This window comes from Colobus angolensis, unplaced genomic scaffold, assembly GCF_000951035.1.
Source record: "Colobus angolensis palliatus isolate OR3802 unplaced genomic scaffold, Cang.pa_1.0 Scaffold211, whole genome shotgun sequence".
NCBI lineage: Eukaryota > Metazoa > Chordata > Mammalia > Primates > Cercopithecidae > Colobus > Colobus angolensis.
Window position 1 is genome coordinate 718,536 of NW_012115278.1, and position 22,519 is coordinate 741,054.

General features: G+C 36.9%; 1 long non-coding RNA gene across 1 annotated transcript; it reads left to right on the forward strand.

Annotated features, from left to right (window-relative positions):
* The first annotated feature begins 609 nt into the window (after positions 1 to 609).
* On the forward strand, positions 610 to 18,848 carry LOC105512407. Its single transcript, XR_001001842.1, has 5 exons — positions 610 to 1,631; positions 2,606 to 2,762; positions 16,201 to 16,322; positions 17,000 to 17,041; positions 17,761 to 18,848. It is a non-coding gene; the product is annotated as an uncharacterized LOC105512407 (long non-coding RNA).
* Positions 18,849 to 22,519: the final 3,671 nt, after the last annotated feature.

A 22,519-nucleotide genomic window follows, 5' to 3' on the forward strand; every position in this document is an offset into this window, starting at 1 on the left:
TGGGAAGTGTTTCTAAATGTTAATATAACCTGTAATAAAGTTCAGCATGAGCGTTCACTTAACCTGCCACCTTAGCTGTTTCATTAGAGTGGTATATATCTCACTTTACAGTGTTTCTTCTTTTTCCTTGTCAGGAGATGGTAGTTCCAAGAAGGAACATTTTACCATCTTTGTTTTTAATCTCAAGAATGGTACCTACCATCAGTGAATGACCTGTTGCAGTGCTTTCATTGAAGTGTTCTTCATTCCCTCGGCAATATGATTGTAAGGGCAGTTGAGTACTAACTTGATTGGGAGAGGGGCGGTTTGGTTAGGTAGGACTTGATATATTCTGTTTTTCGTAAGTTTGATATTTTTTTTTCTGGCAGCTAGTTGACATTCAGATCTGGTTGGTTACATACTGCTATGTAATAAATTATCCTGAAACAAGGGCATAAAACAATATTGTTACGTCCATGGATTCCGTTGGTCTGACCATGCCCAGGACAGTTTAGGAATTGTATCCTCTCCAAAGTTTCATTGTAGCTTCTGTGTTTTTAGTGTAGTTACTATTTCTTTCTCATCAGATAGGCTGAGCTCTTTTTGTTATAATCATTTAAATATTTAGGCATTGTTGTCATGTATATTGTGCAGAAACGCATGTATACTGCAGGTAATAATTCTGTATGTGAACAAGTGACCTAGAGGTAAAGGAATCCGAATACAAAGACATTGTGTGGATAATGTTGGAGAGGTCCGTTTTTCACAAGACATAGGAAGGAAGGAGGCTGGGCGCTGTGGCTCCTGCCTGTAATCCCAGTGCGAGGTTGAGGTGGATGGGTTGGTCACTTGAGGTCAGGAGTTCAAGAACAGCCTGACCAACATGGTGAAACCCCGTCTCTACTAAAAATACAAAATTAGCTGGGCGTGGTAGCGTAATCCCAGCTACTTGGGGTGCTGAGGCAGGAGAATCGCTTGAACCCAGGAGGCAAAGGTTGCAGTGAGCCAAGATCACGCCATTTGCACCCCAGCCTGGGCAACAAGAGCGAAACTCCATCTCAAGAAAAACAAACGACAACAATAACAACAACAAATAAAAAAAAAAGAATGCAAGAGAGCTAACATCTGACCTCCTTTATTATTAGAATACTCCAAAAGGAATTTTGATCCACATGCTCTTTCTCCATAATAGAATGAATGTTGCATATCATTTTACAGACAAATTTTATTAGTTCTTGCCGACGATATAAACTTTGCTTCTAACCTTTTCACATTTTTCCAACTGTGTTCTCTCAGGTGATGACTGAAAAAGGGAACCTGTGCTACTATTTGTACCATCATCTTCACCAAAATCAAAAAATGCTTTTTATGACGTATGGAGACACTCTTCATGTGTGTTTCAGTGGACATTCCTTGCAGATACAAAAAACTGAGAAAGCTCACTTTTGGAAAGTGACCTAAAGAGTGTCATTGAAGTGAATTTTAAGTAGGCACGACGATTGTTTTCATGGTTGCTGTTGGATCATATCTCAGGAGCTGGAATTACAGACATTACTGGACAAAGAAATCAGGATAGTGGAACTTAAAGAGCTTCATCTCAGTGCTTTCATAAGTATGAAGTGCATATATTTATAATTTTCGCTAATCACAGGGTAAATATAAAATTGATTCATTAAAAATGTTTCATAAGAATTCAAAGGACATAGAATTTTGTGAAATGTAGAAGTTTTACTTAAGTGCCTTTTCTTTATTTCTAGCCCCGAGCCAATTTTTTAGAAACCAGTTGATACATAAGTAGTTTTGGGGGGATGATATATTACACATTTTTGTGTAGTAAACATGTACATGTATGTGTGTGGATGTGTATCTGATTAGTTTGTTGGAGTGATTCCTATGGTTTGGAACTGCTGGGGCCATGTTTAGGCAAAAATCTACATTTTTGAGTAAACTCCCCGTGACTAGAGCAAATTTCCCCCGTATTTGAGAATTCTTCATTTACTAAAGCTGTACAAACATCAGATAATATTTGTAAGGATCGATAATGTAATTTATAATGAAATTGCTTTCTGAGCTATTAATGTTAACTGTATCATCTTAATATTGCCTTAAAACTCATTTGTGCTATTCCATTTTCCTCTGTTCCTTTTATTTTCACTTCCTTTCTAATGTTAGTCTCCTCGTACTGATTTCTGAAGAGTTCATTTGTGATTATAGATGTTAACATTTTGTCTAGAATAGCAAATATGTTGTTGCTCATTCATTTTACTATGGTGTTTTATTTTTTGGTTATATAGAAGTTGTATATTGAAATATAATCTTGTTCTGTTTTATGACTGGAGTTTTGTGTTTTTTTTAAACATTTACATTAATATCATTTATTTGTATTGCCTTCTATTTCAGCAGTTATTTTGTCATTTCTTTTTCCATTAACCATCATTCTGGTGTTAATGAATGCATTACATATTTAGTTATCTCTTAAATTCTACCAGAAAGAAAATTTCCAGGTAAAATTGACTACATTTCTGTTAACTTGCCTTACCATCTTATTGACACTTTAATAATCACTAATGATTTATACTGTCTTATCTATTCCATTGAGTTCTATCTCATTTCTCTTCTTTTTCAGAATATTCCCTGTCTATACTTGCATTTTTTTCTACTAATTGACACAATTATTTTTGCAAGTTGGAAAAAAATGCAGTATTAATTTCATTTGCAACAAACTTAATAGATTAATTAGAGAATACATATCTTTAAAATTGAGTCTTCTATCCAACTGCAAGGTAGGTCTTTGTATTTTTAATGGAATAATAATTTGGGGATATTGCTAGTGCAGTTTTTAAAAGTATTTTTTAATACTAGGCATTTTTTAGTTATTTGTTAATTTAGTGATTTGAATTAGTCATTCAACTTATCTAATTGATAGGTGAAAACTTTTTGTATGCCTTTTCTAGTAGTCTTTACTGAATTTCTAAAATTATGACTTTCTTGAACAATTTGTCATTTTAATTATCTTGATAAAGTACATTCGTAAGTACTTCTAGGATATATGGAAGTAGGAAGTATACTTGGCAATTGGACTGTTAATTGCAGTCCCCTTAGGTCATGGTTGTTTTTTTTCTTACTGGCATTTCAGTAGTCTTTTAGAAGATGTTTTACCAAATTTGGTGACAGGTTTAATAAAATTTCTTTTTGTATAGTTGAAAAACCTGTCCTTATAATTATTAAGGTTAAAATTAACGTATTCCAAAATTGAACATTATTCCATCCCATGAATGAAGTAAATTATATTTTAGTATGTGCTCCTTGATTGTAGTTCTTATCATTTCATTTGGAATTTCTGAAATGATTCCTCAACAGCTTTTTACTTGTTCTGTTGTCAGAGGTTTTCAATGTTATACTGAGTCTTTGAAACCATTTTGAGTATTTCTGGCACAGGCTAGAAACAAGTAATGTTTTTCTTTAATTACGTAGAAATGTTGGCTTAAAAAGGTGTTGAAATAATAGTGTGTTTTTTTTTTTTTTTTTTAAAAAGGTTATTTACCTTTTGTCCAAAATCAACTCAGCATTTATGCGAACTTGTGTTTTTTGGGGCCCTTTATTCTATTTCCTTGTTCTTTGTGTTTGTCTTCATGCCAGTATCACGCTGTTTTGATTATTGTAGCTTTGCCGTTAACATTTTGAAACTGGGAACTGTGACTCTTAACAGCTTTGTTCTTTTTCAGGTTTGTTTTGCTCATTTCAGTCCTTTGAAACGCTGTATGAGTTTTAGGATTTTGTTTTTAATTTTTGCCAAAAATATCATGGGAAGTTTACTGGGGATTAAATCTGTACATTACTATGAGTAATATTGACATGAACAATACTAACTCTTCCAGTCCATGAACATGGGATGTCTTTTTATTTATGTTGTTTCTTTCTTTCAGAAATGATTTGTAAATTTCGTTGTACAGAAAATTTTCTTTGATCTTACTGGTTAAGTTGCTAAGTATTGTATTTTTAAAATGCTATTGCAAGTGGAATTGTTCTTTGAATTTCCTTTGTGAATTATTCATTACTAGTTTTGCTTGCTGAATTTGTTGCCTGGTATTTTGTGGAATTTATTAGTTCTAAGATTTTTTTCATACTCCTAAGGGAAATTTTCAGCCTGTAAATTTTTTTTTTTTGAGACATAGTCTCACTGTTGCCCAGACTGGAGTGCAATGGCGCTATCTCCCAGGTTCGAACAATTCTTCTGCCTCAGCCTTCCGAGTAGCTGGGATTACAGGTGACTGCCACCATGCCTGGCTAATTTTTGTATTTTTAGAAGAGATGGGGTTTCACTGTGTTGGCCAGGCTGGTCTTGAACTCCTGAGCTCAAGTGATTCTCCTCCCTTGGCCTCCGAAAGTGCTGCTATTACAGGCGTGAGTCCCCATGCCCGACCAGCCTATGAAGTTTTAGTGGATGCCAAAAGAGTTACTTTTACTTCTTTTCCGACTTGGGTGTCATTTCTTTCTTTTTGTTACTTGATTGCTTTGGCAAGGATTTGTAATACCGTGTTGAAAAGAAGTGGCGAAAGCAGGCATCCTTGCTTTGTAACTGATACCAGAGGAAATCCTTTTAGTATTTAACCATTGAGATTAATGTTGTTTTGAGTTTCATTTATAGCTTTTACTGTGGTTATGTGATTTCATTCTATTCCTAATTTGTTGAATGTTGAATTTTTTATTCCTTCTTTGTCTTGCTTTGGTAAGATGGTAATGCTGGCCCCATAAAATGTGTTGGGGAGTGTTTCCTCCTTGAATTTCTTAGAAAAGTTTGAAAGCACTTGTTATTTAAGTATTTCTTTGATGGAAGATTTTTCATTAATAATTCAGTACTGTTAATAGTTTCATATGTGTAGTTTTGATTTGGTAGCCTTTAGTTTCCTAGGTTTCTAGGAATTTGTACATTTCATCTAGGTTATCTAATTTGTTAACATTCACTTGCTTGTAGTACTCTTACAAAATCTCTTAGTTCTGTAGACTTTGCATTATGTTTCTGATGGTAGCAACTTGAGTCTTCCCTCTTTTTTCTGGTCCACTTAGCTAAAGGTTTGTCAGTTTTCTTGATTTTTGCTTATGAAGAACCAAGTGGTTATTTTGTGTTCATTTTCTGTTTTATTCATCTCTGTATCATTCTTTATGTCCTTCCTTTTCCTCTTTGTGTTTAGTTTGCTTTTATAGTTCTTTAATTTGTACAGTTTGTTGATTTGAAATTTTTTATGTTACGTTAATAGGTGTAAGATTCATAAAACGTTTTATTTTCATTTTCATTCATTCCCACATATTTTCTAATGTTCCTTTTAACCTCTTTGTTGTACTAGTTGTTTGTGTTTTTTTATGGCCACAAATTTGTGACTTTTCCAAGGCTTTCCTTCTGTTAATTGATTTCTAAATTCATTGTCTTGCTGTGGTCAGAGAAGAGGCTTTTTCTGTCTGCCTTTTCAAAATTTATTGAGACTGAATTTGTGACTTAACTACATTTGTTGTGAAAAATGTCTCATGCACTTAAAGGGGAATGTGCATTTTGTTGTTCAGAGATTGTTGTGTGCATATCTGTTAAATATAATTGATTTATTGTGATTCTTCAGTTTTCTTTTTTGCGGGGGGAGGTGTTGGGGGGTGAGACAAAGTCTGGCTCTATTCCCTAGGCTGGAGTGCAGTCGTGTGATCTTGGCTCAGTGCAACCTCTGCCTCCCAGGTTCAAAGGATTCTCCTGCCTCAGCTTCAAGAGTAGCTAGGATTACAGGCACGTGCCACGACCACCGGTTAATTTTTGTGTTTTTAGTAGAGATAGGGTTTTGCCATGTTGGCCAGGCTGGTCTCAAACTCCTGACCTTGTGATCCACCTTCCGTGGCCTCCCAAAGTGCTGAGATTACAGGCGTGAGCCACCTCACCTGGCTCACACCTCTGTTTTCTTACTTGTTTCTGGTTATTCTACCCATCATTGAGAGTAGGTTCTTGGAAGTCTACATCTCTTAGTGAGGAAATGTCTATTTCTCCCTTCTTTTATGTCAATTTTTGTTTCATATATTTTGGTGGTTTATTAGGATCATAAATGTTGATCATCTTTATCTTGTAATTTTGATTAATGTATGATGTACATTTTTGTTTGTTGTAATATATTGGATTAACAGTCTGTTTTGTCTGACTTTAGCAGTCTACAAAATATCTGCTTCTCTAACACCTTCACTCCTACCCCTTTCAGTTGATGTTATAAAAATATATCTTTAACATATTGTGGATCAAAAAATATTTTTTGAAATTCATTTTTTTGTTAAATTGTTTAGAAGATAAATTGTAAAGTTATAATCAAAGTTACAATAATATTTACTGGCTTTTAGCCTAATGTGTGGTTTTATAATTTATCAAGTTTAAGTCATGTAGAATCTAAAAAAGGCAAGAGGCTGGACATTGTAGCTCACGCCTGTAATACCTGGCACTTTGGGAGGCTAAGGGAGGAGGATTGCTAGAGACCAGGAATTTGAGACCAGCCTGTGCAACATAGCAAGAGGCTGTCTCTACAAAACAAATTTTAACAACAACAAATAGCTGGGTGTGGTGGCATATGCCTGTAGTCCCAGATACTCAGGAAGCTGAGGTGCAAGGGTCTCTTGATCCCTGGAGGTTGAGTCTACAATGAACCATGGTGATGCCACTGCATTTCAGCCTGTGCAACAGAATCAGAGCCTGTTTCTTAATGAAAAGCAAGTGGAGGGACAACACACCATTGTTAACCTCTCATAATTGCTCAAATACTTACCTTTAACCACGTCTTTATTTCTTCATAGGGCTTCCATTTACTGTTTATTTCAACCTTCAGAAGTCTTTTCAGTGTTTTTGTTTGGTGGGGGAGCAGACCTAATGTTAACAAACTCCTGTTGTTTGTACATCTGGGAATGTATCAATTTCTCCCTTTTTAAAAAAAATTAACAGTTTTGTTGGATATTAGATTCTTAGTTGAATGGTTTTTTTTGTTTGTTTTTTTTGTTTTTTTTTTTTTTAGCACATTGAATGTGTCCACTACCTTCTGGCCTCGTGAGAAATTAACTGATAATCCTTGTTATATGATGCCAGTTTTCTATTGTTGCTTTTCAGAATTATTTCTCTTTTGCTCTTCATAGTTGAAAGATAATATGTCTCATTGTGGGTCTCTGAGTTAATCTTGCTTGGAGTTTGTTGAGGTTCTTACATGTTAATATCCATGTCTTTCATCAGATTTGAGAAGGTTGCGTCTAGAATTGTTTCAGATATTCTTTCTATTGCATGCTTTCTTTTTTCTGGAAATCCTGCAGTGTGTGTATTGGTTAGTTTGAGTGGTAGACCGGAAGTTGTTTAGACTCTGTGTACCTTTCTTCAATATTTTTTCTTTTTGTTCCTCAGAACTGATAAAATTCTGAAGTTTGCTGATCCTTTTTGTTGCCTGCTGAGATAATGCATTTGAATCTCTCTAGAAAATTTTTCATTTCAGTTAATTGAACGTTTCATGTTCCAGAATTTCATTTTGGGTTCCTTTGTGAAATTTTTTTTGTCTCATGATTCCATTTTGCTCGTGCATCATTTTCTTAACCTTCTCCATCAGTTTCTTTAGTTCTTTGAGCAACTTTAAGATAGTTGTTTTAAAAGCTGCTTACCTGTCTGAACATCTTTGAGATTAGAAGTGGTAAACTGATGAGAGCACAGCCTCTCGGTGTTTGTGTATCAGAGTGGTGTGTTTTGTTTTTTGTTTATTCCTACCCTCATTCCTTCTGCAAGCTGTATGTAAGTTGTTCCAGAAATGTGCACAGCTACCTTGCGTGGGGCTGTAGGAGTTAGGGGTACTTTGTACTTTGCTAAGAGTTGATGTTGAGTGAAATTAACCTGAATAAACCTGAATTTAGAGGTTAATAGAATCCTCCAGAGTTCCATACCAGTTATATCATACCGATTATTCTGGTGTATTTGTCATCTCAGGGGGAGAAAGAGTTCCGGTGCATCTTGCTCTACCATGCTCCCAGAACCCTCAGCTCACCAGTTTTTTTTGTTTGGATACAATTTCTCATTCTGTCCCCAGGCTCTAGTGCAGTGGCCCTGTCATAGCTCACTGCAGCCTCGACTTTTTGGGCCCAAGGGACCCTCCTGCCTCAGCCTTCTGAGTAGCTGGGACTACAGATATGCCTGGATAATTTTTCTTTTTGAAGAGATGGGGTCTCACTATAGCCTAGGCTCATCTTGGACTCCTGGACTCAAGCAGTCCCCCAGTCTCAGCCTCACAAAGTCCTGGGATTCTAGGCGTGAGCCACTCTGCCCAGCTTATTTTACAGTAGTCAAATGAATCTGCCCACTTTCTGATTATCAATAAAAGTTGTGTTCTATAATTTTGTTACTTTTCAATTGTGATGGATTATACATGACATAAATTTTGCCGTATTAACCAGATTTAATTGTACTACTCGTTAGCATTAAATGCACTCACAGTGTTGTGTAACTATCATCATTTTCAAAACTTTTGTCATCTTAATTGGAAACTGTATACCTGTTACTCGAATCCCTAGTCCCTTGTCTCCCCAATCATGTTTTCTGCATTTGATTTTGCCTCTTGTAGGTATTTCATATAAGTTGAATCACATAGTATGTGTTTTTTGATTCCTGGCATATTTCATCTAATGCTTTCAAGTTTCATGTTAATACATGAGAACTTCATTTCTTATTATGACTGAGTAAATCCATTTTGTGTATGTATATGTGTGTGTATATATGTGTATGTATGAGTATATGTGTGTGTATACACATATATAACACCACATTTTTTATCCATCTGCTAATGGACACAATTTTAAATCTATTCCTCTGCTAATGGCCATTTTATATGCCCGTGCTCACCAAAACATTCACAGTGTCCATTGAGAGATGAATACATGTAAAAATATGTCCATTAATATTTGAGCATTCCCATACAAATATCTGGGTGCATGTCTTCATATCTGAATATATATATAGCGGAATGAAATTGCTGAGTTATTTGGTAATTTCAGGAACTTGCTTTTTGAGGAAATATTTGTTACTTATTATGAGAAATTGAAGTTACCAAAAATGAGAACTGAGTAATGGACCTTCTGTTATCTAGCAACTAGAATTAATAACTATCAGCATTTTTCCCTATTTTGAAAATTACAGTTACCATGGTGATTTAATCCTGAATAGGTTTATATTTTTATGTATCAATTTTCAAAATAATTGTAATATCTTATCTCTACCTAGTAAAATTTACTAAAATCCCTATGTGCCTTCTAAAAACACAAAGAAAACAATCTTCATTTAAATTTCTCAAGGTTGTGCATGGTGTCTCAAGCCTGCAATCATAGCATTTTTGGAGGCCAAGGCATTTTGCTTGAGCCCAGGAGTTCCAGATGAGCATAGGCAACTAGTGAAACCTGTCTTCACAGAGAAAAGAAAAAAAATTAGGTGTGGTGGCATGCACTTGTGAACCCAATTATTTCAGAAGCTGAAGCAGGAGGATCACTTAAGCATTGAGCTACAATCACAACACTGAACTTGAACTCCAGGCTGGGTATTCTAGTGGATTTCTTATTTCTTATTTGTTGGTTTTTTTGGGGGGCGGGGGGATTGATTCTACGCTTTATTTTTAGTATTCTGAATGAATTGGTGAGCTACTGTGGTCCAAAATATATATTTTGTATACACCATATGTAGTCTGAATTCTTGTATGACAGAGTACAGTCCGTATTTGTAAGGGGTGCTTGGAAAGGTATGTTAGGTATATTACCTTACATATGTAGATCTTCACGAGTAATAGTTGGCAAGATCTATAAACTTGTTACATATTTCTGTATTTGTCGTATCAGAGACCTTTTTAGTCTTTGATGTTATTTTTCCCATTAATTTGATGTCCTGGCCTGGTCATGCTTTCAGTTTTTCATGAGATCATGCTAACGAGATTTCTTAAAAGTTCTGCAAATATAATCTGATAACATACTTTGATTTTTTGAAAAAAAGCCATCTCTTACCCAGTAAATATAAAGTAATTACCCAGTAAATATAAAGTTTTCTTTTGTAATTTCTTCTCAATGTATTTTATATTAAGGTGTGGAGATACCAATCCTTTTAAGCATGATCATCATGCTCTCTGGTAAAAATTACATTGCACACATGGTAGGGTGCCACCCCTGTGGTCATGTTTAATATTTTCTTCTCAATGTTCCAGTGTTTTTTCCAAAAAATATTAAACATTGAGATGAAAGGGAAGGTTATCAGAGTATCCCACTTTAGTGATTATAGTGCTCAGATACTCGCTCCATACCTGTTAGAACACATTGCCAATGTCGGCTTAAACTATATTTTTATGTATTGTTTGTCTGCTTTGTATTAAAGACAAAAGCTCATTATCAATTAGTTGTATGTTTTAAAGAGTTGACCACAACTTTCATCATGAGACTTATCTAAAGAGGAATGCATGATGTGTTAGTACCAAGGAGTAGAGATACAATGAATGTATTTATTTTCATGTTTCTTAGGGAATGCACTAGCAATTGAAGGTAAAATAGATACAAATCAAGTAAACCAGTATGTTTTTAGTCATTATGTCACTTTGAACAACAATTTGTTTAATCATTTTGCGATAGCTGGTTGCTTCAAACTGCCTTATTTTTAGTGTTCACTATATTTATTTATGGGAGTGTATACATATTCCAGGGTGTTCTAGTTCCTCAGGGAAAATCTGGATGGTATAGAAGAATTTTGTTCTTTATTATGAGTCAATTTATAATTTCACCTTTTTTAAAAAAAAGGCATTTTTCCTACGGTCAGACATTTTGATTGTCACTTTTGTTGTGAGAAAAAAAATTGTGAAGACGTTGTAAAGATTGGTAATGAGGAAGGTGACTTGACTTGGTATCACAGACTTACAGAATCTTGTAAGTGTTGAGAGTTATGTTAATGGCACATTTGTAAGCAAAGTAATGTCATGGAATAGAAGGACCTGTAAGTTGACATGAGAAACAGAAAGTGTATTAAAGTTATCTGCAATCATGGGGGTAGATTGTTAGCCAAATGAATAAGAAATTAGATTCATCTCTCATGGTATGTAGCATGAAGAATTTAAAATGAATCAGAGGTTTAAATTAAAAACTGCAGAAATTATACAGTTTCAGAAAACAAATGAATGTCTCTCCAATTTTGAGGAAATTATTGATGATACACATTGTAGAAGCAACAAGAAACACAAAGATTGATAGTAAAAATGAAATGACAAAGTTGAAAAAGTTAGTTGTGACATCACATAAGAAGAGTGAAACTTTTGGTGCATGTAAAATACAATATAATTGGGGAAAAATACCAGCTCGAAGGAAAAGTGACTTGAGCACATAGTTCACTAAAAAAATACAAAGTGCTATTAACCATATAAAAGGCTTCTTGGATTTGCTCATAATAAGGATAATGACAATTGAAAATACAGCTAAGATACAATTAGTTTCTCTACTATCAGATTAGCAAAAGTCCAAAGTTTGACAACTTTTTTTTTTGGCAACATGTTGGGAATTACGGAAAATCATACGTTGCTGCTAGTGATGTAAAATGTAAAGCATATGGGTAGGAATTTAATATTTTGTAAATTTATATCATCTGTGGCAAAAAAGTGGTTCATCTTCTGGTAATACGTAGCAGTAAGAATGATTGATGGATGTTTGTATACCACTATGTGATAATGTCTTGGATATAATGTAGAAATAGGGGAGATGTAGGCTACAGAAAGTAAAAATGGTAATATGGTGCTTAGGGTGCTTTCATCATCATAATAGATAACCATGTTTGTTAATGGTGTCCTGGGTAGTAACTGAAATTGTACTGGGCTTTCAACAGAATTTTGTCAAAATGGGATGCTGCATGAGCTAATGAGTTGTGGAATAAATAGGTTTTTATTGTGGAATAATAAGTAAAACAAAGAAGGGGGATTTGCAGTATCTTAGGAAGAAGAACAGACATTCCGGATAAAGTTCCTTTAATACAAAGATAGCATTTTTAAATACTTGGAGTAGTGAGTGAAGAAGCTTTCTCTATGAGAGCAGGGTCAGTTCCCAAATAAATCCCAGCCTCCTCGAAGGTTGCAAATTTGTCGAAGGTTGCAAACTCCTCAGGAGGAGGCCAGGCATGGTGCCTCATACCTGTAATCCCAGCACTTTGGGAGGCAGAGGCGGGAGGATCACCTGAGGTCAGCAGGTCAAGATGAGCCTGGCCAACATGGTGAAACCCCATCTCTATCAAAAATATAAAATTTAGCTGGGTGTGGTGATGCGAACCTGTAATCTTAGCTACTTGGGAGGCTTGAAGGAGGAGAATCACTTGAACCCAGGAGGCAGAGGTTGGAGCGAGACAAGATCGTGCCGCTGCACTCCAGCCTGGGTGATAAAACGAGACTCCTTCTGAAAAAAAAACAAAGGAAACCTGAGATTCTGCTTAACAGTTATAAAGTCAGAAGGTATGAAGATTATTTGAGGTTAGGCCTGTGGACGGGCTGATTGGATCTTCAGTAGTATGAGAAAGTTTAGTTAAGCCAAGGCACTATGTAAAACTCCAAGCTGTATGGAGCTCTGCCTGGCCAGCTGGTTGGCACTTGGGTAATGGGGAATGATAAATGGTTAATTGCTTCACTGAATGACTGGATTAATAGTAGGATGAATGGATAAATTAACAGATGGGAATGGGTATATAAATGGGTATAGGATCAGGAATAATAATGGAATCACAAGTAGATGATGTGCAAATGGGACTGTATGTGTGGATTGATGGATGGATGGATCCTGAATGCATTTTTGATGAAATTAAGAAACAAGAATAAATATATGAAGTATGGTATACATGTAAGTATGTTTGTGTGTGTGTGTGTATATAGATTGATGCAAGAGTGGAAGGGGAGTAAGGATAAAAACTTTGGACAGCTATATTGACAACGCAAAATAAACTGAAGGTGGATGTATGAATGTATGAATTTGATGGGATATGTGCCTGAAAGAATGTATGGATAGGTCAGTTTAGGAAAGGATAATGACTACTAAATCTCAGTAATGATTGTAATCATGTAATTCTCACAGTAACTGTTCAACAGTGACTGTTAAGGATGCTGCATGCTCATGGCAGTAACTCATGGGCCGACGTCACTAAGACTAATGCTTCTTACTGCTTTTATGACAGCGTAAGGTTTTATTTTTCACTGTGGCTTTGGTAGAGTTATGGAAAATCATCTGTTGTCTCTTAAATACGTAATGATAAGTTGGGTAAAGGAATTGGGTATGGCTAAAAAGGAATTGGGTATGGTTCATGGCTTTCCAAAACTTCAGGAGATTTAGGAGCTGTATTTTATGCTTTCTCAAGGAAAGGATGAAAAGGACACATTAGGCCGGGCGCGGTGGCTCAAGCCTGTAATCCCAGCACTTTGGGAGGCCGAGACGGGCGGATCACGAGGTCAGGAGATCGAGACCATCCTGGCTAACACGGTGAAACCCCGTCTCTACTAAAAAATACAAAAAACTAGCCGGGCGAGGTGGCGGGCGCCTGTAGTCCCAGCTACTCCCGAGGCTGAGGCAGGAGAATGGCGGGAACCCGGGAGGCGGAGCTTGCAGTGAGCTGAGATCCAGCCACTGTACTCCAGCCCGGGCAACAGAGCTAGACTCCGTCTCAAAAAAAAAAAAAAAAAAAAAAAAAAAAAAAAAAAAGGACACATTAAACACTGATAATGCTTACTGTAGGATACTTTTCTGGTCTCACAAACTAGGTGTACTTTCTACTTAAATGAAAACTTTATCCCCTTCACAGGGGGAACCAACAAAAACCTCATCCGGGTAAAAATGCAGCGTCTCCGTGATGCTGTCTCCCTATCATGAGGTAATTCGCAGTAATCTGTACCTCATGTCTCAGTGTACCTACTATTGGCCCAGAGGTAGGTGAAACTTAAAAGATAATTGTATCTTGGCTAGGCGCAATGGCTCATGCCTGTAATCCCAGCACTTTGGGAGGCCGAGGCTGGTAGATCACGAGGTCAGGAGTTCAAGACCAGCGTGGCCAACATGGTGAAACCCGTCTCTACTAAAAATACAAAAAACAGCCGGATGTGGTGGTGTGTGACTGTAATCCCAGCTACCCAGGAAGCTGAGGCAGGAGAATCGTTTGAACCCAGGAGCCAGAGGTTGCAGTAAGCTGAGATTGTGTGCCATTACACTTCAGCCTGGGCAATATAGTGAGACTCCATCTCAAAAAAAAAAAAAAAGATAATTGAATCTCATTTCCCTTCGTACAATGTACAATGAGCAGGGTCAGGGAAACCATAATACAACTCCAAACTCTAAGATGTCAAATGTGAGAGTAATCACTTTTCCATAGAAATGTTGAAATCCCTCTGGAAATACATTGTGAAGGCTCCCTATACTGGGCTAGAGAGTGTTTTATTAGGTCCTGGAAGATGCTCACGTTTTCCTTGTTTTCCCTGGCTATAGCTTTTACCTCTGGCACACTTTCCCAATCCCCTTATCCTACTTAATTATTTTTAAGATAGGCATTGTGGAAGATGTTCGACTGTTCATAGAGATGATTATTTTAAGTCTTAAAACAATCAGGGGCTTTTCGTTTCTTTGGAAGTAAAAGTGACCCATTAAAAATGTAAAATGTGTTATGTGCTTCCTGGGCACAGGAGTTTCATGGCCTATATGTGATTCTACCTTATATCTTACCCATGGTGATTGTAGAACCATGTGTTGATGTGTAATTTCCAGAAGAGGTGAATGCCCTTAGAACAGTGATCTATCATATGGAGCAAAGCTTCCTGGAGAGCCATCATAACAGACCCACAGGAATATTTTCATTAGTGAGAAGTAAATGTGTTAAACCAGTAAGATTTTGAAGTGGCCACAACTTCAATCTGAGTACAGAGGGAAAATCACACACAATAATTCAGTGATTGGTGGATAGGTGCGTTCAAGGAGGCAGGGTTGGATTGGTGGTTTCAAGCCTGGTTGTAGTAGTAGATAGGCAGACATGTGAATTGATGGAAGGATGCAAGACTGGTTAGTGAAATTTTCTTTGTATTATATGGTTATGTGGATTTAATAACTAGTCATTGAAATTATGTGTGATTGGATATTTAAAGCCCTGAAAGATGAATACAATAATCTTCTAATATAATTTGAGATATAATAGCAGATGGATGCATGCAAAATTGGGTATATTGAATAATGTAAGAAATGGATGGAAAGTAGAATATGAGCAGATGACTGGATGCAAGGATGGAGAGTGCAAGTTTTAAAAACCTGTTGGGGCTGGGCGCGGTGGCTCACGCCTGTTATCCCAGCACTCTGGGAGGCTGAGGCGGGCAGATCACGAGGTCAGGAGATCGAGACCATCCTGGCAAACATGGTGAAACCCTGTCTCTACTAAAAATACAAAATTAGCTGGGCATGGTGGCGGGCGCCTGTAGTCCCAGCTTCTAGGGAGGCTGAGGCAGGAGAATGGCGTGAACCCGGGAGGCAGTGGAGCTTGCAGTGAGCAGAGATTGCGCCACTGTACTCCGGCCTGGGCGACAGAGCAAGACTCTGTCTCAAAAACAAAAAACAATAACCTGTTGGGTGTATGTATGGTTCTATGCACAGTGGAATTATTTAGTGAAGGAGCAGATGGTTATATGCCTAGGTGTTAGCATTGGAATGGATCAAAAATGGAATGCTATATGCATGGATCTTTAGATTGATGAATACAAGTACGGCTATCTAAAATCTTGAATAAATAATAGGGATCTGGGTACGGATACATTGGTTGCATGGGTGATAGTTGCATGTTTGATGGCTTTAGAGTGGCTTAATGGACAGTGGGTTGATTCACAAGGTGATGGTACAGGAATTTGATGACTATGAGAATGGGCTGATGGAATACTAAAGTCATGTAAAGTTGATGGGAAAGATGGACGTTTGAAAGACTGGTATATTTTCATGGACAAATTCATTATGAAATTATGGAAGTTTTGTTTTTGCATTCTCAACATGTGTTAGTAAATAAGCAAAAACAAACTAACCACAGTGGGTTCACAAATTAGTTTAATCAAAATGATCTTTCAATGTTTTAATAATTTGCGGACTTTAGGAGGTTGAGGAATGAGAGAACTTCACCTTCTGTATATTAACCGCTCATGTGTCACAATTTTCCCATATTTTTCACAGTTATAGCTGAGGTGGTACCAGTTTAAGAAGTGAGAACTTCTTCATTGACTGATACTTGCATATCAATCCAAATCATTGTGCTTGTTTACTATTTTTGTAGACGTCATTCTTCAAAAGTGCTGGTAAGAATCAGAAACCCGGGTGTACTGTTTATATTTGACCAATTTGATACTGAATCTCATTTGTGATATTTTACAATCCAAAACCATACGTGAATTCTATAAAAGACAAGATTGTGAATTTGTGGAGTGATTATCAGTTAGGTGAAATGAAAGAGATAAAAGGGCTCCCTAAATTGTGACACAGTCTTGACAAGTAGTCTAGGCAGGTTTTGATTTACCACTCTTACCTACTCTCACCATAGTATGTGATGTTATCTGGACTGAGACTATAACTTTTTTTCTGTATACTCAGTAAATTTTATATTATTTCAGTAAATTTTAATGAATGCTTTGGAATAAATTCATCAGCTAGAGGGAGGTAAGAAGGAAGTCTGGCAGCCTGTGAAAATAAAGAAAATGGATAGGATATTAAAAGTCATCAGAGAGCAAAGTCATTAGGAATTAGAATTTACTGTAAATAGTATGGGTTATAATGAGAGCAGCAGGTTCAATTTTAGTTCCAATTGCATGATTTAGGATATCATCAGTAAGTAGGTAAGGTGAGCAGATAGGAGATGAGGAATATTTCAACACTGAAGTCGTAAAAGTAGGGTCTTAACACCCTTTCATTTGATGAGTGAATGAAAAAAATCTTCAAATATTTTCCAACATTCCTGTTGTTTTTTTTTCCCCACAAGCATCTTTCATAGTCAAGGAGGACAAAGACATCTTTCCTGCAGGTAAAATCATTAAGGACTATATTGTGATTTTGAAGCTGTTCTATTTGTTATGTTGATGATACATTAGATTCTTATTGGAGTTATTTGAAATTTCTTTTCTCATCCTATTTTGTGGTTATGTGATTATTTTGAGTTGATATTTTAATCAAGGACTTTATAGTTAATGCTTGTTAATAACCAACATTTAAGCAAATCAGGCATTTTATTGATTTTAGTACCACTAGAAGTTGCACAAGAAGCATACAGGGTAGCAAGGAGAATTGATGGGTGGATACTGGGTTTTAGTTTGTGGAAAGATCTTAATGGAATACTATGGAATACACAGACTATCTTATTAATAGCTCCTTATATTGTGTCTTTTAAGAAAATTCTTAACCCCTGAACTGGTGTATAAGTTAGAATGAAGAAACTATGCAGGAAATGCTGGTTCAAAGAATAAATAGGTGGTTGGTTGGCATGAAATAATTTGGAATAGGAGATAGGTATTCAGATCACAGAAAAAAAATGTGTAGAGAAAGGAAGGAAAATGGCAGCTTTATCATTTGCATACAGTACGTACACCTGGTTTTTGTAGGTTTTGGGTTATTCCACATCAGATTGTAGGAGTTTGGTTTTACGGAGTGTTACTTGACTTGAAGATGATATATTTCTGTCACCAGGCATGGCTGTGTCAACCTGTTGTTTATTTCCATTTGCAGTCTCTGCTTCTGTACTCTCAGGTGGTGACCATGTGGACAATGGGATTATAGCCAAATGGTGGTTTCATCTACAGCATCACCAAAATGCTGCTGTTACTGCTTCTTTCTGGGATCTTCTTGCATCTTTGCTTCTCAAGGGGCACAGCTTTTATAGAAGTATGTCCAGGAATAGAAGTGACCTGCTTTTTGGCAAGTAATTGCCTGGAATGTTTTTATGTACTTCTCTGCACGCTCAATACATTTCATGCTTCCCTCTATTTTTGTGTATTAACTCATTGTATTTCTTAAATTTATATTTTACTTTTTGAATGGAAGTGAGATTTGTGTATGGTAAATATAATTAATTCAACCCCATGGACACGCTAGTCACTCTCCAGATTATGGCAAATCTTTCTCAGAAGCAGAGGGCCTTGGTGTGCCAGTGATTTTTTTTTCCCCCATGTGTAAGATACTTTTTTTCCTCATTTGAATCAGGAGCCCACAGTTTTTGGACAAGTCTCAAATGAAATCTTAAGCATTTGTGTTGTCTGGACTAGACCTTCTGTAGTATCCTTTTTGTTAGACCTAGTATATTTCATTCCAGATCAGGATCTGAGAGTGACTATAATTCACCTCTTTCCAAGTACACAGACTTGGATGACATGACAACTGAGTGTGTAAGGGAGAGCGAGACCCTTGCACTGCCATTTTGAGCCGTTGTGATTTCATCTTGTAGAACATGTTGTATAATCATTTTCTTGGCATCACTAGTGTTCTTTGGGGCTGGAATAAAAATCTTACGTGTACCAGAGAGATTTCCCCTTTATCCACATTACCTTGTTTTTCCTTTGTTTTCTGTTTAACTTAAGTGGGCTTAATATAAAATAGTGTTTACTTGGTGTTTTAATTGTCTGCTTCTATAACATAAGCTGCACTGTCCACTGGGGAACTGCTTACCATATTGCCCAACCTGTCTAGATAGGTTTATACAGGGAAGGCATTCGGTAATATTAACTCTCTAGACCAGGGTTAGCAATAACAAACAATTGCTGGAATTTTAAGACTATATTTATCAATCCCTTTGATGGCAGTTAATCCTATGAACACAAGATTTAATGGTTTGAAAATCTTATGAATGTGTACAGCCATTAGTGTCTCCTTTCATACTATATTATTTTATTCATTGGCAGCTAGATTTTGAGGTAGAACTTGTGTTCTCTTTTGCAATACTCATTTATTTTACCTGGACAGAAGATGCTCTTGTACTTCCAAAGTTAAATTTATCTCATACTATTTCTTGTGTTAATATTTTCCAAGTTCAGGATGCGTTCTGGATATAAGAAGATGAGTGTCCTAATCACACACCTTTACCTTATATGAAACATGATACAGAGTTTTGTAGTCTGTATAACAATATACAGAGGTCAGCAAAATTTGTAAAAGAGCAGACTGTATAGGCCATACTGTTGTAACTACTCAGCATTGCCATTATATGTGAAATCAGCTATAACCGATTCATAAACAAACAAATATGGCCGTGTTCTAGTAAAACTTACTAACAAAAACGTGTTGGGCCAGATTTGGACCACAGGCTGTAGTTTTCTGACCTCTGGCTTACAGCAGAAGTTTATTTTGATACATAGAAAGCAGAAGTGAGAAAATGTATTCCATCCCATGTCATTTTTCTGAATCCTCAACATAGGAAGTTAAAGTAAAACATGGGGCAGAATCTGCTTTAAGCCTTTGAATTCTTGGCTCTTAAAACCAGTTGAGGGTTGTGTGTTTTTATTCTTTTGTATCTCCTTTTCACTTAGGCTTGGCACCTAGTTCATTGAAACAGAGCCAACAAGAAGGAGTGAGTCAGTCAGTGATAAGAAGCAACCTGTGGCCATTTATCTACTATCTTCCATTCCTACTTCCTAGGCTTGATAAGTAGTATTTGTAGTATAGTTGTCAGTAACTTTTTGAGCTTATATAAGTTTATGTGGAATTCATTTACAAATGTGTGATTATTATGATAGATGTTATTTTGTAAATTTCAAGGTTCTTTAATGTGGCATGGACATGTTTCCAAATCAATAAATATAGCTTACCCACAGACTTTCTGTGGGATGTAAAGTATGTATTACAATGGGTGAATCCATTTCTCTGTTTTGGGAAAGCAGGTTAATTTTTTTTTGTTTTGTTGCTACATATAATGTTGACTCTATGTATATTCTAATGCAGTTGGTCTCCTAATTCTACAGGATAGATGTCTAGCTGTTGCGTTGTTGGATCATCAGTTTCGTTTTAGGTAGATGCTGTAAAATTGCTCTTGAAAATGGTGTCCTCTGCCACCACAGAACGGTGTTGTTATGGAAGTGCCAATTTTCATAAAAACTTGTGCACATTGGGTATTAAGAATATTTTAGGTCAGGCGCAGTAGCTCATGCCTGTAATCTCAGCACTTTGGGAGGCCTAGGCAGGTGGATCACCTGAGAACAGGAGTTCCAGACCAGCCTGACCGACATGGTGAAATCCCATCTCTACTAAATACAAAAACTTAGCTGGGTGTGGTGGCATACACCTGTAATCCCAGCTACTTGGGAGGCTGAGACGGGAATTGCTTGAACCTAGGAGGCGGAGGTTGCAGTGAGCCGAGATTGCACTACTACACTCCAGCCTGGGTGACAAGAGTGAAACTCCATCTCAAAAAAAAAACAAAAGGCCGGGCTCGGTGGCTCAAGCCTGTAATCCCAGCACTTTGGGAGGCCGAGACGGGTGGATCACGAGGTCAGGAGATCAAGACCATCCTGGCTAACACAGTGAAACCCCGTCTCTACTAAAAAGTACAAAAAACTAGCTGGGCGAGGTGGCGGGCGCCTGTAGTCCCAGCTACTCGGGAGGCTGAGGCAGGAGAATGGCATAAGCCCGGGAGGCGGAGCTTGCAGTGAGCTGAGATCCGGCCACTGCACTCCAGCCCGGGAGACAGAGCAAGACTCCGTCTCAAAAAAAAAAAGGTCTTTAAATTTTTAATCAATCTAATAGGTGAAAATGGCATTTTTAACATAAGTCTAACTTAAACAATTAATGGCCATGGGTAAAAGAAGAATCAAATAATGATGTGTGATTTATGAGATAAGGCAGTACTCAATTTTTCCTCTACTCCCCCCAAAAATCCTGTTTATCTGAGTTAGAAATGATTAATATTTTCTAAATTTAGTGCCGCCTGGAAGTTTATAAACTCCTAAGTATACCTTATACCAGCGTTTTTCTGACTTTGTATTTTTGGAATAATTTTAGAATCAGAATCACAAGAATCACACAGCAACCTGATTTACGCTTCACCCAGATTGACTTCTTATTCTGCATTGTTGTGTTCTCCCCTCACTTCTCTTCGTGCTCTCTCCTCCCTTCGTGTGTTTATACATAGTGTTATCATTTTATGTATTGGTGAATGATTTGCCGACATTATCTTCCTGTAAACCAAAACACTTCAACATCTACTTTCTAAGAGCCTGAGCATGTTATATTGACTTTCATACAAATTTCAAAATAATGAAATGTGTCAGTAGTATAAAAGTATAACTGTATACAGTCCATATTCACATTTTACCCATTTTTCCAGAGGTGTTCTTTATAGCAGTTTCTTCACTTCTACAACATCCAGAAAAGGATCTTCTCTTGCATTCAGTTGTCATGTCTCTTTAGTCTTTTTTAATCTGAAACAGTTTCCTGGACTTTGATCACATCAGTGTTTTTAAAAAGTAATAGCTAACAGTTTTTAAGGAGATAACCTCAGATTTTGAATTTTGTGTTTCCTCATGAAAAGGCTTAAGATACTCATTTTAAGCAGAAATACTTCAGTATTCTCAGTCTTCCTCAGTGAATCATATCAGGTGACAAACAATGTCACTTTCTCTGACTTTGAACTACTTTGGTCTGTTGGTTCAGTTGGTGTCCACTGAACTTTTCCACTTTAGTTAACATTCCTTTGTAATTAATTTGGAATTACATTTTTTCATCAAACTTTCACCTAGTAGGTTTAATATGCATAGGTGACTTTTACCTGAGTCAGTGATGATTAGAAAAAAATCTGTGTTGGCCGGGCCTGGTGGCTCATGCCTGTAATCCCAGCACTTTGGGAGGCCGAGGCGGGCGGATCATGAGGTCAGGAGATCGAGACCATCCTGGCTAACACGGTAAAACCCCGTCTCTACTGAAAATACAAAATTTAGCCGGGTGTGATGGCGGGCGCCTGTAGTCCCAGCTACTCAGAAGGCTGAGGCAGGAGAATGGCGTGGGAGCTTGCAGTGAGCCGAGATAGCGCCACTGCACTCCAGCCTGGGCGACAGAGCGAGACTCCGTCTCAAAAGAAAAAAAAAAAAGAAAAATCTGTGTTATTGCTTATATGCATTACTTAGCGTCTTGTACTGAAAGGAAGAGTTCGTATATCATGGCCTGTCAGAACAGTCCAGCAATGTCTTTTATCAACTGAAAATTCTGAAAGAATAAGATGGTGATTTATATGAGAATACAGGGAAAGGGTTACCCAAGGAGTTGAATGAATTTATGTCTAAACCATGGAGTGGAATGTGAGAGGCACATAGAACCCCAGAGTTGTGATGCAAATACATTGCATGGTGGAAGGAGAAGAGGAAGTTTTTGGTAATAGTGTTTCATGTAACATATCTGTGTAATGTATGTGTACCTTGATTATTGGGAGAATGTTCAGCAGTTCACAGTTGAATAGACTGTGAAGTATTATGCTGGAATCTGGGTTCAGATTCTAGATCTGTATCCTACATATCACCAGTGTTTG